General features: G+C 35.8%; 1 protein-coding gene across 2 annotated transcripts in view; it reads right to left on the bottom strand.

Annotated features, from left to right (window-relative positions):
- Positions 1-13,564, bottom strand: part of LOC145662774 (protein-lysine N-methyltransferase SMYD4-like) — a 283,052-nt gene that overhangs the window by 203,194 nt on the left and 66,294 nt on the right. The window lies entirely within an intron of this gene.

The raw sequence follows: 13,564 nt of genomic DNA, 5'->3' as shown, positions 1-13,564 counted from the left end.
TATCCATTTTTTTTAAATCATCCCCTTATTTGTAATTTTGTATGTGGTATATTTGCGGTAATGACACTCTAAAGAGCAAGGAGAATAATCACCTGATAACGTTCAGAAAATGGAATGAAATCCATACCACCAATAAAATAAAACAAATACATACGTCTATAAAAGAGAAGATAAAAAAATGCGAACTAGCAAACTATTACAGAAATGTATTTAAAAATCAACACAATGAAACTAATAAACGCAAAATTACGAAGTAAACGTTCACTGTTATAACATTTGTTATCATTAGAAAAAAAAAAAAAAAGAAGCTTATTCGGTAAATATATATATACATTTTTACGACACTGCACCTGAAAGAGTATTTTATCTAGGAAATTTGTGCTAATACAACTAAAAAGTTATAAATTTTAAAACATATCACGACTATGAAATGTACTTTTGAGCATACACATTTCCTAAACAAAATTGTAATTCTTTCTAACCTATACTCTTAATCGGAAAGCAACATAGAAAGATTACCTGAAATACATGTTCTTTGCACGAGAAGACTATATTTATGCAAATTACTAGAAATATATAATTGAACCCCTTTTCTCCTCTTAGTCTAAATGCTAAATATTTTCCAAATTCATCTCAAACAGTTCAAACGTTTTTCTATTATAGTGAGAGAGACAATTACGATATCATTTATATATACAGGATTATTATAAATGATGGACCCATTTTTAAAAGTTCTTAGTAATTAAACTACAAATCCAAAATGAACAATCTTTATACCAAGGAAGGTTGAAAGTTTCGGTGAGCAATGATGGTTCCCGAAGCGGTCGGTAGAGTTCGCGCGGCAATAGGACGCCATTCGTTTCCCTCTCAGTTATGAGTAAGATGGCTACCGTGGAGCACAAGGTTTTCTGCGTTCTTGAGTTCGCAAGAAGTGAGTCACAAATTGTAGTGCAGTGGGTATTTCGTACAAAATTCGGTATTAAACCACCAACTAGAAAAAGCATTAAGAGTTGGTTTACGCAATTTCAACAGACTGTAAGTGTGTGTAAAGAGAAAAGCACAGGCCGACCGCATGTGTGGGACGAGTTCAGCTACCGCATAGATGTTTGCCGTGCAGCAGACGGTGGATACATTGAACATTTATAATGTATTGCAAAGAAAAGCTTTGAAACTTCCACTTTGCATTGGTATACAGATTGTTCATTTTGGATTTGTATTTTAATAAATACACATCTTTAAAAATGGGTCCATCATTTATAATAAACCTGTATATTGAGAAAAATTTACAGAAACTGCCCCTTTTCCTCTCCTCCCTAGAAGCCGAGCTTTCCGAAACGCTGGGCACGTCTACATACTATTAATAAGGTTCATATTTCAAGTTTCAACTCTCTTTAACACGAGAGCTCCGATATGTTTCGGCATACGTTTTAAATCCCCTCCTTCCCTCTTAGGTTATGCATTGTAATTAGTGATATCATAAATATTCCAGTTCAATACATAAGCAGAGTGGCACATGCTCTTCAGCGTACTCCCCATCGTTCTGCTCGTAGTCATTCAACCGCCTTACACGTAACCCCTAGAACCGTTCGATGCATCTTATATGAGGATTTAAAGTTCCATCCCTTTAAAATTAAAATAGAGTAACAACTCTTTCCTTGTGATTTGAATCAGCGCAGAGAATTTTGCACGAAATTGTTGTAAATGATCTAAAAATCGCTGCGATTCCTTTATGATATGAAGTTGCTAGGTGTAGACCAGATTCTTCAAATAGCCCCATTGTGATAAATTAAACGAATGTGGAGGCCATTCAATATCCGAAATGAGATATGATAATGCTGCGGAAACATCCTTCGGATGACCACCATTGAATTTCCGGCTGTATGGGCTTAAATATGGACAGAATATCAATTTTATTATGAAATCACTATATAATATAACAAAAGTGTTACTGAAATTCGTATCCTAAGGAGTCTTAAGAGCGAAGGGTATGTTTTCTGTCAAGAATTGAATATCTTACGAATCCTTAAGTTTTTAGAGATGAAACTCCGTACATGGATTTTTCATTAAAATCAAGGAAATGCACATTTCAGCGTTTTTGAAAATTCGCTTCAAAGTGAAAAAAAATGTATTGTTTCTTTAATAATCAAACTTATCTTTCTTTATTCAGAAAATGTTTAATCTAAGGATGCTCAAGTTGAAGGTGTGAAATTCGGTATACAAACTCTTAATTAAAATTAAGATAAAATAAATATCGGAGTTTTCAAAATTTCCGCTTCTAAAGAAAGGGGGAAATTTTTAAAATATTCAAATTTCTCTTTCTTTATTCAGCAAGTGCCCAATATTGATATCTGATTAAGCTGGAGGTATGCTCTTCGGTACATAATCTGCTCACTAAAAATCTGCGATTCAGCATTTTCGAGAATTCTAAACCTGAAGGAGACAAGGGGGTACAATTTTTACAATATTCAAATTTCCAATTCATCTTTCCATATTGCCTTCTGTTTAAGAGTAAACATTACACTGTGCTGCATTGGTGTTTAGTGTCCATTCAAAACCGAGGTTATATGAGACCTGGTCCTACTGCTTAATGTAGAATCCTAACTACATGAGTTCCCGCTGGGAATCGAATATCCATGTCCAGGGCCGAAGTAAATGTCAAAGACAAGAAATGGAGTTCTGATTTTGTTGAATACATATGCTCTAATGTACTGTTATATAGGTGTAACATTTATAAACGTCTTACATTCAAATATGAATGATTTTTGTTAATAAAATGCAGCTCCTTTATAAAATAAAGAAAGAAAAAAAACTTTTGTAGATAGGATTCGAACCCATGTTAAAATGGACACTGGTACGCGAATCCGTTATGTTATCCATTAGATTAAACTAACTTTTAACCTCCTCTGTTTGTTTCTGTTACTGTTCTGATAACGGTGCACCCTCCACAGTCTTGAATCTGGTATCATGCAGCATGCCAGGTTTCGTTTTCTATCTGCTTTTTTGTCACACTTATGATCGTTCTCTACATGTCACTTGTATATCTAGTTGGAGCCAATGTCAAGATGGTCTGTTTAAATTAGAGAATACGCAGTTACTCTTTTACAGAATGGGGCGAAAATATATTTACCTTGTAAAAAGATCCGAGGAATGTTAGGATCTAAGCTCAACTTTTTTGAAAGGAAGTATAGGCTTTTGTGACCAATCTATAACATATTGATTACACGGTGTCACGTCAGAAGGGCCCGGACAAAAGGGCGAGGAAAAAAAGGCCCGAGTCAAAACGGCCCCGCGTGAAAAGGACCCCGGTCATAAGGGCCCTGCGTCAAAAGATGCCAAGTCAAAAGGGCCCCGCGACAAAAGGGCCCTGCGTCAAAGATGCCGGGTCAAAAGGCCCCCGGCAAAAGGGCGCGAGTCAAAAAGGCCCTGCGCCAAAAGGGGCCCCGAGTCAAAAGGACCCCGCGATAAAAGGGCCTCACGTCAAAAAAAACCTGAGATATAGTCTGAAAAGCATGAGAAATATAAAAATGCTTATTAGATTAAAAGTATTCAGTGGACACCACCTGATTTGTGTTGAAAGAACGTACATGTGGATCTGTATACAGTGTTAGTCAAAGTTATTACGACAGCCCAGTTACGATTCATTGAACAGAGAAAAGTGTTGCAGGTAGGTATTGATCAGTGCCGTGTCATGGTGCGGGTGAGCGGGGCAACGGCCCTGGCTGCCGAAGTAAGGTGGCGCAAAATTCGGGAGAAAGAAATAAGAGGAAAGAAGGAAAGAAAAAGAAAAGGAAAAATTACTTGGAATATTTTTAGATCAATAGCAGATAGTGTTACTCGTGTTAGGAAAATCTATGTACACCCAACCACAAAAGTCTCTTCCCCCTAAGTGCTCTAATTCCATAACTTGGGGTCCATGTAATTTGCAGTTGTGAGAACGCCTGGACAGATGCAACCCAATTTACACGTAACTTTTCTCGGCACTGACAACAGTTGGTAGCACTGAATCCAGTCTTTATGCAAGTAAAATTGTGAGTAGATGACGCACAAAACATTTCTCCATTCTGAGATAAACCTCTCTGGTTCAGAGCGTGTTGTCCAATGAACATCATATGTTAATCTCAATATTGTTGTGTATGTAATGTATTATTTCACTATATACTGTATATTCAAAGAAATAAAAACACTGATCACACATGAATCAGAAAATGCTTGAAAGTAGACGAAAACAACTGCTGGAAGTTAGTAAATGATTGCCTTCATTGAGAGACCTTCTCCAATTCTCCTCATTCCAACATTTTTTTTTTCTTTCTGGAGGAGAGAAAATCTAGCTTGTCACACTGAGTATGTATTGAAATTGAAATTGAAATATTTGAAAAAGTTAGAACCTGACCGGGATTTGAACGCGGGTCCGCCGAATATAAGTTCAATGCGCTAAACACTTACCCACCTCGTCACTTCATCTTCCGCCTAAACTATTAGCTAGTTAAAAGCATTGCATGTAAGACTATACACAAAATACGCGTACTTATCTTATCGCAAACGGTCATCGTCGAACATACACGGTTAAAGGAGCACTCTGTTCATCAAAGTAATAGAAGTTGCTAGACAAGTATTGGCCACCGGCAGAAAAAAATACAGAGTAACTGCAAGTCGAGTACGTACTATTGTTCAGGAGTATGCTCAAAGACCTTTAGAGAACTATCTTCGTGGCTTGGCTCACAATTTTAATTTGCAATCCACGTAAGCAGTTTGAGACAAATGTCAATCGTATTTGGCATTTGGAAAGTTAAGAAAAAATGATAATAAACTTATGTCCAATATAAGTTGGAAGAATTTCAAAACAGATTAAAGTAACCAGAATTTTTCAATGTAAGTTCACATACTTTATATATCTGCGACTTGGGACTAAAAGGGCTAATGTCAACACGAAGTAGTTTGGAGTATATATACTATTCATATTAACATTTGCTTTTCTTGCAAAAGAAAATATCCATTTATAGGCGTTAAAATTTGACGAACATCTCATTTTTTGCCAAAAAGTGACACTGGCCCTTTTTGAGACCCGAATCACATATTATATATATATATATATATATATATATATATATATATATATATATAATTTAATCGACAAGATACGAAGATTTTTCTTTGGAAGGATTCATGTGAAGAAAGTACTTTTCCAATATAATAAATGTAATATGTTTATCTCAAAAATACATTTTGTTAGTAATGTCTTTTTTTCACTCTTTTTATCTTATTGTAAGGCTTTATGCAACATTGGTACTTCTAAAATATAATGATCATAATGTAATGTTAATCAAAGTCAAATTGTTCAAAAATATACTATAATGTAAAATAATTATATACGTATAAAATCTGATCAGATGCAACAGAAAATACAAACAAATGCTATTTGTTTGTAATGTTTGTCATTTGTCTTTCAGCCGTTTTTAAATCCTTATTATAAGGCTTCGTGTTAGGTTAGCACCGTTAATTCTTTGGGGATCTTATGGTACATTTTGTACCATACGCGTTTTTCATGGTACATTGCGTTATTTCTCTTCTATTTGAGCTTTTTCGTCCGGTTTTTTTTTTTTTTTTTTGTTTTTGTTTTTCAAGTCCAGAGACATTGTAGAAGACATTACGTATGGTTTCAGACCGTCCTGCGTCCAGACATGGCAGGTGATGACGTCATAAGTCAAAAATGTATTTTCTCATTTTCTAAGCCTATGTTCAATATTTTTTGGCGGGCTTATTTTTCTACGTAGAAGATTGAAATTTTGCACAAACATTCAGTCCACCGAGTAGTATTTACCAGATTTTTTGTTCCGATGTCAGTGCTAAAACAGGGGGGGAACCAGAGGGGAAAAGGGGTAAAAAAAAGGGATTTTTTAACCCCCAAAATCCCGTATTTCGTCATTTTCCCGCCTCACATACATGATAGGACCACGTGAGTCATACCGTCTGAAAGACCGTTCTATACTGAAGAGAATGACGGTCGAATTATTATTCTAGGGTAATTAGGGACGTCTCAGGGATTTTTTGAAAAATATACTTCTATATAGGGAAATATGGGGCATTGTCGGTATATATATTTTTTGGCGGGCTTATTTTTGAACGTAGAAGATTAAAATTTTGCACAAACATTCAGTCCACCGAGTACTATTTACCAGATTTTGTTCCGATGTCAGTGCTAAAACAGGGGAGGGGGACCAGAGGGGCAAAGGGGTAAAAATAGGAATTTTTTACCCCAAAAATCCCGTATTTCGTCATTTTCCCGCCAAAAAACATGATAGGACCACGTGAGTCATACCGTCTGAAAGGCCGTTCCATACTGAAGAGAACGACGGTCGAATTATTATTCTAAGGTAATTAGGGCCGTCTCAGTGAATTTTTATCCAAATATACTTCTGTATAGGGTAAAAGTGGGGCATGGTAGGGAAATTTTTTCTGGCGGGCCTATTTTTTCACGTAGAAGATTGAAATTTTGCACAAACATTCAGTCCACCGAGTAGTATTTACCAGAAGTTTTTTTTCGATTTCTGCGTATAAACAGGGGGGGTCCAGAGGGGCAAAATTTGAAAAAAGGAAAATTTTGCCCCCAAAACTCCCTTTTTTCAGGAATTTCCCGCCTTAGATACATGATGGAGACATGTGAATGGTACCGCCTGAAAGGCAGTTCTATTCAGAAGATAATATGGGCGACACATGACCCTAGGGTAATAAGGGATGTCTCAGGATTTTTTCCCCCTGAGATCATAGTGTTTTATGGTGATTTGGGGCATTGTGGGAATTTTTGATAAAAATTCTCCCGCCCTTACTATTCAAGATAGAAACTTGAAGTTTGGCACACACATTCAGTATACCAAGTACTAGTTATCAGATTTTTTTTAGATGGCTACGTTGACACAGGGGGGGGGTCCAGGGGGGGCCAAAGTTCGAGAAAAAAATTTTTCCCTCCGAAATTTTCACTTTGACATTTTTTCCCGCTTCTGGTATATGGTATGAGCATGCAAGTGGTACCATTTGAAAGCCAGCTCTATTCTGAAGGGAATGAGGTATGAACAATGATCCTAGGATATATAGTGACGATGCAGTAGCTGCTTGACTGTAAGTCTCACAAATAGCCCAAAAAGCCAAGATCTCCAAAGGGTTAATATATAATAAGAATAATGTAATGTTCACCGAAGTCAAGTTGTTAATATTATATATATCTATATATATAATTTGATGAGATTTAGTGGAGAAAATATATATAATAGTTTTTAGTAAGGATTTTTTGTTTATAATATACTTCTTGTTTCATTATTTTTTATTTGATTCCATGTCAGTAAGGCCTAGACAAAGAACGACGTGCACAGAAGGGGTCGTCCTCAATTCAATATCGTATGTCAGTGGCTCCCAATCATGTTTACCTGGCACCCTTAATGCAAGCCCTTAATACTTCACACATTTCTTACCGCTTGTTGGCTACACGTACTTTTTTCTGATTTTTTACCTGATTTCAGATGCAGCATTGAATTTTCAATTCGATAATAATAATAATAATAATAATAATAATAATAATAATAATAATAATAATAATAATAATAATAATAATAATAATAATAATAATAATCTCAATATATTTATATTTCCTCTAGCAAGACTTCTGAATACCTTTGTAGTCCAATATTATTATTTACCAACTGTATTCCTAATTAAACCACAGTTCGTATTTAAAAAATATTTTGCATTCCTACTTTTAATTTAACATCTCTCTCATATCATTCGTAATATTTCTAATTAAGAATGTAGTTTATTTCTATCAGTAGCTTCTGCACTTCTGTTCTTGGAAATAACATCCTATCAATGTGGGTTTTCATCGCTCCAATAGTGATATTTTTTTCGGTTCACCAGACCATATAAGGTAAATATCACTTCATCAAAGAATACCGGAGGGAGGGGCACGGTGGTTCAGTGGTAGAACGCTTAGCTCTGGTGTGTAGGACTACTGGTTCGATTCCCGGCCAAGTACGGTTGTGATGGATAATATTGTATACGTGAGTTTTCCCGGGGTACTCTCGTTTCCTTTTGATTTCATCCGTTCTTTCATCATCATTCACTTGCTTTAATCATCGTCATCCTAAAGGGCATAATGTGGGACGTTAAACTGACAGTCTGAAAGTTACCAGAGAATACCAGTCATTTACGACAATATTGCTGTCATCGATATTTCATATCATTACTTCGCAAAACTCAATGCGGTGATAAAAGTCGTCTTCCGATATTTCATGCACTAAACGCATTCACCTAGAGTTTAAACTTATACCGCCTTATGCAGAGTCGTTTTGACGTATGATTAGCGTCATACTAAAGGTTTGACTACTGCAATTAACATATGTTAATCGAACTCTTTAGTATGGTACTAATCATACTTCAGAATGACTTTACATAAAGAGCATAGCGTACAAAAATTCATTGCACTGAACTCTGGGAAACTCCTAGCTTATTAGCAACTCTGGTTATCAATGAATGCGGAATTTCCACAAAAGATTGTAAATTCAAAGAAACTGCCAAATTGCTACATTGTTTCGGCCTTCCTGATCGCATGCGGTACCTTTGTGCAAAACATTCAATGGTCTCTTAGGCAGTTGACTTCGAAATTGGGTTACGTTCGGAAAATGTAGCATTAAATAATTGTTGTACCTCTCTCTATATGATCTCTTCCTATCCTATAACTGGTGTCATGTCAGAAGGGCCCGAACAAAAGGGCGAGGACAGAAAGGTCTTAGTCAAAAGGGCCCCAATCATAAGGGCCTGAGTCAAAAGGACCCTGGTCAGAAGGGCCCCCTGACAAAAAGGCCTCACGTCAAGAAATCTGAGATATAGCCTGCAAAACTTCAGAAGTATAAAAATACTTATTAGATTAAAAATATTGTGGACATACCTGTTTATTTGTGTTGAAAGAACATACATGTGGAAAAAAATATATACGGTTAGTAAAAATGTTACGACAGACCAGTAATAACGATACGCGTGGACGGAGGCAAAGTAAATATTGCAGATGGTGGATTCTGCGATATTTGATATCAAACACTATCTTTTGAATGGAAAGAGCTGGGTTTGACACATCAATTTAAGCTAGAATGTTCCCACAGATAAGAACAACTCGTTTTTTTTTTTTTTTTTTTTTTTAAATCTATCTTCATTCGTTTGCGAGATAGGGTGCTACGTTTGACATTTGTATCTAGTAGACCAAAGTATCTGGACAGGCAAAGAGAGACGTAGACGTAGAAAAGTAAAAGGTTGCAGGTGTGTTGATGCGAAAACTGCACTGAGTGAGGGCGTGGAAATAATGACAGCCATCCTAAATTCCGCCATATTGGATATCACATAATATTTTTAAATGAAAAGGAGTATGTTTAGCACATCAATTTAGGTTTGAATTTTCCTACAAACGAGAATACGATTCATTCTTTACCAATCCTCATTCTTTTACGAGGAAAGTGTGCTATGTTTGATATTAGTGTGTAGTAGACAAAAGTATCAGGACAATAAAATAATAATGTGGCGGAGGAAAAGCAAATGTTGCAAGTGTTGTTGCAAAAACTACATTGAATGGGGATGTGGACACTGTTGATCACATAAATATTCAGATATTATTAAACAAACTACTATAAAATGTCCTCTAAAATTATTTTGTCCCTCCAAGTTAATACAGTTAGTATTTAATAGCAAACACACAACGATTTATAACTTTCTTTAAGCATTTCTCAAACCTTCTTTCACCGTAACTCGTATATATTGACCTTACGTTGCAATTCATTCCAAAGATTCTCAGTGGGATTAAAGCCGGTACTGTGTGGTGGGGTTTAGCGCACTTTTGGGCAGTTTTAAAGCAATCTTTTCTTTACAACATATACTTTGTTTGGGATCAATATCTTGATAAAATTAGAAGTCCTTCTAAGAACGTTAAGATATATTTCTTCTGTATTTTAAAGTAGGCTCGAAGTTCTTGACATTTATTTCTGTATTTACTTGTCGAAAAACTATTATTCTACCATCATATTCATGCAGGTTTCACTTAAATTTGTCGATAAAAAACATTCCCGCCAGTTTTTGGGTTTATTTTCAAAAGCTCTAGAAAATTTAAGTATCTTATATTTCTTAATTTGGGTAATACATGGTTTCTTTCTACCAATTCTACCATTATATCCTTCCCGTATTAACTCTACCAGTGGCGGCTGGTACTATATGTTGCATGGTTGTGCAACCGGATATTTTTTTAAATACTAAAAATATTTTTAAGTGTTAAAGTAGTGTATCAGTAAAAAATAAACCTTTGCTCTTGAGCGCAAAACAGTATTGATGCATTTCTGAAAAAAGTCAATTAAAAAACGGAAAGAAAGAGAGAGATTTACCTTTCCAGTGGCAGCGAACGTTGCCACTGGAAGCAGTAACATTGAGCATATGGTAGCGAGCTCCTATCTCTTAACATGGGGAAGTGGATTTATTCTTGCAACGCTCCTATCTTCCCGTATTGGTCCCTTACGGTTGCATTTTTTCCGCAACTGGTCAGCTTCTGTAATAGTTACGAATTCCTCCGCTTAGCAGCGCTTGACTCAGTTGCTAGGGTGAGGAAGATACAGACGCGTGGAAGAAAGAAGTTATTCACAAAACATAAACTCGCAAAGAACAAATATAAGTCTGGTGGTAGCAGGGACGGATCCAGGCTGAAAGTTTGAGGGGCGGTCGTTCGAAGTCAATAGATTTTATTTAACATTTATAATACAAAGGTGAAAATTCTTGGGATAAGATTTATTTTTAAAAAAAAAATCCTATTCTTGGGGGGAAGGGGGGTCAATCGAGTCTCCAAGAAGAAAATGTCTTACTACGGGTCTAATTCCTAGCTCTGTGTCCTTCGTGCACATGATTCCGTGTTCGATTTCCGGCGGAGAGCATAAATTAATATCAAATCATTCACTTCCAATACTCATCTGTCTTCTTTAGCCTAATTTGTTGGAATGTTAAACTTTTTTTTTAAATTTTCAAAGGAAAACATCTTAGATTTCATGCTTTTTTACAGACAAAAAAATACGTGGTTCCTGAAAATGGACTTTTTGTTCCGTATATTTATACAAAGAAATGCTAACAAAATGCGTATTGTCGGAGGAGAGAGGTGTTTCTGGACCCCAAAGAAAATAAAGCGGAAAATATTTGCGGTAGCGATGCTTTCTATTCAGAGAAACTTGGCGAGCAGCATTTCAGATTTCAATAAAGTCATAGAAAAATTTGAAGCCCGAAAGATCGAAGAAAGACCTTCCATTCTAAAATAATGTATAGTTTATATAATTAAATAATTTTGTTTAACTGCGTGCATGCAATTTTCTTGCTTTTTTTTCTTCTTTTCGGATTAACGCCTTCATTCATGGCTTACAGCACATACTATATATTCGATTTATCTCGTGTCCAATAACATGAGTGTAGAGGTTTTGTATATAAATAGTGTATAAACGTACATTGATAGTGGTTGTTTGAAAAAAAGGAAATAGCTTATATATTAAATTAATATTCGAGAAATAATTTAATCAATAATATACAAATAGAGCTTAAAAGACTTTCCTCTTCACATTTCCTGAATATTTCTTGGATAGGACTCAAGAATGCTGGGGGAGGGGAACACTTGCGCGTACCTACATACCTTTGACATTGCAACATTGCAACCGGTGCTTGTACAGACTACGAGCCGCTACTGAACTCTACATGGTACAATACACTGACCAGAAGAAACATCGTAGTAGAATAGAGGGGGTTCATACCCGTGAGAAAATTTTGGCCGTGGGAACGTTCCCACGGGGCTTAAACCGGTGTAAACCAGTATGTTGCTATGCTAGTATAAGGAAGTATACTCTTGGACGCCTACCAGATGCAGAAACAAGATGAAACATGCCTTTTTTGTGTTCTTATCGTGTATTAGCTAATAATTTGAATCCCATAACCCCCACCCCTCCTGCGAAGAGCGTAAGCGGAACGTATGTGCTTGTGTAGATCATTCTGTTAGCAGCTGTTGCAAAGGAAGAAACGTCAAAATTTAAAGATGTCATCGTCAATGAGTTTATTAGATAAGCTTAATAAGCCATCAATGGTACCCTTTACAAAAATGCGAGATTTGGAGATTGGAGTACCATTTCGTATTGTAAACTGTGAGATAATTACAACGGTATATGGTAGGAAGGCATGTGTGACATTTGAAGGAAGCGAAAAAGTGATTTTACCAGGACGTTGTACTGAAAAATTGGAAGCTGATAATGGTGCATTATTAACGTATCTACAAATTTGGGAATGTCTGTTTAATATATAAAGGAATGAAGATTAATGTATCTGGGCGTAACATGCACGATCTTGAATTTACTGAACTGGTATACTCATCGTAAGTGTATGGTAACATGTACAAACAAGATGAAACATTAATTTTCCTCTTCGCCCCCCCCCCCCCCTTCCTCTTCATGCATGCGCAGTCATCTGTATGCATAGTGTCGTTATTCTGTGTTGGCCAGCGACTGGAGTAACATGTCTTTGAGTGCTTGTGCATCAACTATAGATACCAAGAAAGAGTACTTGTTAAATGTTGAATATGGACTTAATTCAATGAAAACCAAATAAATTTGTATTGGACTGGATAGTGATACTTTTGAACCAGTGATTCGTGTTGGCAAAGGACTTGTGTTTGGAGTGGAGTTAAATTTGGAAGATTGGGAGAAACTTGTACATTTGACCCCATTTGTTACGGACTGTTTAAATTTTCAAGTGGAAATTACATTTATAAAATCTCTTGGTCGAAAAAACGAACTGGTGGTGCGAAAACTAATGGGTGAAAAATTAGTGATGTTACAGAAGAAAGGAACACTTCATGCTCCTCCAAACACTGTGTACTTAACTTCAAGTGATTGGCTTTATTTCTTGGAAATATTGCCGTGTATTGAACATGCTGTGAAAAACAGTAAAGTTTGTAGTGTTGTGCTACGTGAATATTTTGACTTGTGTACAGATACTATTCGTAATCATGTACAATTGCAGTGTCTTACATGCAGAGGACTTGCGGGAATCCATACCTGTGTAGATGAACAGAGTATTATTAATGGTATGAACATCAGTTTTCCAAGTGTCTCTCTTGATAAGAACAGTGATGTGAACATTGATGGTGAACGATTAAAATTGGAAATGAAAGTATTTTGCAAACAAAAACTCATAGATTCAATTATGGCTGATTTATTCGATAGTGTATCGACATAGCCATGGTGGGGGGAAACCGATACTCAACCTTCGGAGGGTATCAGTGAAGTGAACGTCTCTTCATAAAGAAGAACATTGATTTGTTTTTACATGTATACTAAACAACGTAATATCAAATGTAATAAAATATATAGTGAAAGTGAAATATTTTATTTGTGTATTTTGTGTTCGTTTCATATACCTCAATATGATAGGATTTTTAATTAGTATACTAATTATTATAAGAAAAAAATCCTAACATATTTTTTCCTCGTATACTATAAGTGATACGTATAATAATAATAAT

This window comes from Thermobia domestica, chromosome 10 (genome assembly GCF_964235325.1).
Source record: "Thermobia domestica chromosome 10, izTheDome1.hap1.1, whole genome shotgun sequence".
In the NCBI taxonomy this organism is placed as follows: Eukaryota; Metazoa; Arthropoda; class Insecta; order Zygentoma; family Lepismatidae; genus Thermobia; species Thermobia domestica.
The sequence above is the reverse complement of the archived record's forward strand: the minus strand, read 5'-3'. Positions and strand labels throughout refer to the sequence as shown.